Here is a 2,967-nt window from a genome sequence, read left to right on the forward strand (position 1 = left end):
TCCAGCCGAACGGTCTGTTGGGGTAAGTTCGGTTTTTTGTTGGTAGCCCATTTTCATTTAGGGATTCTTGGGCCTAAGCTAACATTCACCTATGGATTTTGCGATTGGTTTCAGGAACGTGTGACGATAAAGGAAGTTTTCGAGCAGAGTAAGGTCTCATTTGGGACAGTTCATTATCCTGAGGTAAGTGGTTTACTGCCGGTTGCCTTAAGATCTTTTTAAGCCTGCTGAAAATTTTTATGTCATTTATGAGTAAACTATGATGGATTTTGATATGGGTAATTGTAGTCGACGTATGAGAATACTGTGTAAAGTTGGATGTAAGAGTAGACTGAATACTGTGATAAGGATTGATGCATGAATAGGGTAGGGATAGGGTGCTAATGTTGATGTATGAATGATAAGGTTTAATGTGTGAGTAAACTGTGATACAATTGACGTATGGGTAGCGTGTTAAAGTTTGATGCTGATGCATGGTCTTGATTGCATGCTTATGTCTGAGATTGTACTGAATGTTTATATGCTTATGTCCATATGAGATTTTTAGTGGCTGTTAGTGTACCATTGGGCTATGCACATCGCATGTGTGAGCCTTCGGGCCCACACCCTATGCTTATATACGGTGTCCTTTTTGGGATCACCACTTGTATTTATGTCTGTGACCTTTGTGTCACTACTTATGAAAGCGTGTCTTCGGGTTCGCCCCTTATGCCTATGTCTATGATGCCCTTGTGCATTTTGGTCCAATGGTTAGACTAACAGATCACTTAGTGGGCCCAGTAGTGGGCTGCTTACTAGTATATCTTTATACCCACCATTTTCTTTCCCTATTTTTTAGGTAAGGGTAATGACAGATTGGCGCATGACAAGAAAGATCCGTGACCTGGCCATTAGGATGATTTACTACTTCCGCACCTAGTATCATGTTTTGAAATCTGGTTTAGGAGTTAAGGGTCTTACACTTTCATGCAAAATACATCAATTTTATTATTTGACTATTTAATTTCCTTCATTTTTAAAGTAGGGTTTAGGGGTACCCCGAATGGTAAATTATTTTGTTTTGTTTTAGTTTATTTATTATTATTTAATTATGTTTTCATATCTTTGCTCATTTGAGAATTATTAAATAAAAATTGGCTCTTTTATTTGATGGTTCAAAAGAAATTGTACGGTTAAGCCCATGCATGCATGAAGTAGCATCATAAAATGTAGTAGGAAACTAGGGTCATTACAGTCAAACAATAAAAATGTCAAAATTGATAATATTTTGGCTGTAAAAATAACCATAATGGTAGTCAACGATAACGATAATGTAGAACACAAGTAAACAACACCAAGGTAATCAAATAGGGTCTACTTTTTTATTTCCATTGATATATTATATTTTCAGCCAGGTAAAAGTGATGGACCTTTAATATTAATATTGTTGTTTTAAAACTTATTAGAGAAATATTGTTGTTTTGGGAGTTCGAGGCTAGAGGTCGAACGTTGAGAACTCGACTAATGTGGAGGTCGAACATTGAGAACTCGACGAACAAAGAAAAACTTGGAAACAATACATAGGCCGAAACTTCAACCTTCGACAAGGGAAATCTCGCGAATCTCGCTTAGGTTGTCGAAGGTTGAAGTTTCGACACACATCCACCCTCGAGATTGCAGGTTTATTACTTTTCTTTTTCCCTCGTAGAGGAAATAAAGTAATGAGATGGTATACTATATGTATCTGTGTACTCGAGCTACTTCTAACAACCTATGCATTTTGTTATCATTTCGAATTAGATGGAGGCTTGTGGGATTGATGTGAGGGGGTGGGGATAGCTATATTTATGGGAGCGAACTCCAGGTGAATATGAAGCGCATGGATACAAGTTATGCCTTGGAATGAAAGACAATTCCGAATTAGCTTTGTCTACAAACAAAATTTTGTATATTAGGTTGTCGAAGGTTACACACATGTTGAAACTTCAAAGCGATTAAGGAGATAAGTGGGCTAAAGCAGGTTAAGGAGAGAGCGAGATTCAAAGTGAGATAGTAGGAGAGAGCGAGATGTTGAACGAGATTTTAAGAGAGAGCGAGATTTTAGGAGAGAGTGAGATTCAAAGCGAGAATGTTGGAGAGAGCGAGATTTAGTTTATATTGACTCATTTGACTAACATTGAACTTGGTAAAATGAAATGGTTGAATAATTGAAAAATGAGATATTCAGGAATACACATTGAATGTTAAGATTACGCATTGAGTTTATGGTAGTAGATTCATAATAAGAAAAGTGTTTGTGATTGTTCCAGAAGAAATGAAAGCTAGTAATCATTAATTGAAAAATAACAACAATATTAGAGAGAGCGAGATCTTAGGAGAGAGCGATACTGAGAGAGCGAGATCTTAGGAGAGAGCGAGAGTGAGAGAGCGAGATCTTAAGAGAGCGAGAGTCTTCACTTTATTTGAACTTTCCATAGAAATATATATAAAAAAAGAGAAAAAAGAGCTAATAATCATACTATAATTGAATAATCATTAGACTATAATTGAATATATTAGATTATTATATTATAATTGAATAATCATGAGACAATAAATTGAATATATTAGATTATTATACTATAATTGAATAATCATTAGACAACAAATTGAATATATTAGATTATTATACTATAATTGAATAATCATTAGACAATAAATTGAATATATTAGATTATTATACTATAAATTGAATATATTAGATTATTATAATGTAAAACTTTATTGATTACAAAAAAAAAAAAAAAAATTGAATATACAGTAGATTATTATAAAAAAATTGAATATACAATAAATTATAATAAAAAAAATTGAATATACAATAAAATGAATATATAATAAAAAAAATTATTTATTATTCAATCCCTAACTATCTGGAGCCCCTCTTAGTAACGAAGGACACTTCCTTCGATTATGTAACTGGTTACAAAATCCACATCGTTGTCGAGT

This window comes from Benincasa hispida, chromosome 10 (assembly GCF_027475165.1).
Source record: "Benincasa hispida cultivar pf3 chromosome 10, pf3_genome.v1.1, whole genome shotgun sequence".
NCBI lineage: Eukaryota > Viridiplantae > Streptophyta > Magnoliopsida > Cucurbitales > Cucurbitaceae > Benincasa > Benincasa hispida.